A 1,018-nucleotide genomic window follows, 5' to 3' on the forward strand; every position below is an offset into this window, starting at 1 on the left:
ACAGTTCCCTATAATTTATTCGAAAACGGCTGTATTGAAACGAGAAATGACGCAATCGTGCCTGTAATGGATGCAAAATACATTGTGCAGTTTCCTGAAAATCCAAGTATTCGAAAATAACGGCAACAAAACGAGCTGAAGTGGCATCGCGTTTGCGACAGATGTGACGCAATAGATTACAGACGCTCGTTCGTCATTTTTCCACCCACGTTTCGTGATAGATTTCCGAAGTTGCAATTTGTTTTCCAATGTGTTCGAAAATAGTAACAAAAGAAGTAACATAATCGCGTCTGCGATTAATTTTATGCAAATTTTTCATGACGCTTGTAACATCATTTCCACGTTCCGTAGAACTTTAGATAATTTGCAGAAAAATATCACTCGCTTAAACAATTTCCTTATTTATTCGAAAATAATTGTAATGAGAGAAGTGGCATCGCGTCTGCGATTAATTTTATGCAAATTAATGACGCTCGTACATCATTTCCACGTTCCGTAGAATTTTGGACAATTTGCAGAAAAATGTTACTCGCGAACTTCTGGAATCAGGGTGACGCTGCATTAAACTATTTCTTAATTTATTCGGAAAATAATGGTAAAACGAGAGAAGTGGCATCGCGTCTGCGACGGACGTGACGCAGTTTAAGGACGCTTGACCGTCGCCCTCCGTCGCTTTCTCCGTTGTCCCGTGTCCATCGTCCCATAAAATTTTGAACAGTCTGAAATAAAATATTACGTTGCATTTCTAGGAGCGTGAAGACGCTACTCCACCATGATGGCTAATGGCTACATTAGTATTAGTCTCCTAACCTATTTGAAAATGACGGTGACAGAAACGAGGTAAACTTCAAAGGTTGCCGTTCGCGCCGACCAATCCAAGCGCGATCTGTCGATGCGACCCAAGATGGCCGACGCCGCGCTGGTTCGAGACGATCGAGACTTCGAGTTCGAGACGCTTGTTGCTCGCTCGGGACGCTCGGTCAGCTCGTTGTTGACGGCTTCGACTGGCGACTGGCGC

General features: G+C 43.4%; 1 long non-coding RNA gene across 1 annotated transcript; it reads right to left on the bottom strand.

Moving 5' to 3' along the window:
- Positions 1 to 385: 385 nt before the first annotated feature.
- LOC143899175 (uncharacterized) lies at positions 386 to 1,011 on the bottom strand. The gene is made up of 2 exons (XR_013257409.1): positions 811 to 1,011; positions 386 to 719 (listed from the first exon to the last, which is right to left on the bottom strand). It is a non-coding gene; the product is annotated as an uncharacterized LOC143899175 (long non-coding RNA).
- Positions 1,012 to 1,018: the final 7 nt, after the last annotated feature.

Source organism: Temnothorax americanus, unplaced genomic scaffold, assembly GCF_048541705.1.
Source record: "Temnothorax americanus isolate GAGA-0224 unplaced genomic scaffold, ASM4854170v1 Scaffold10, whole genome shotgun sequence".
NCBI lineage: Eukaryota > Metazoa > Arthropoda > Insecta > Hymenoptera > Formicidae > Temnothorax > Temnothorax americanus.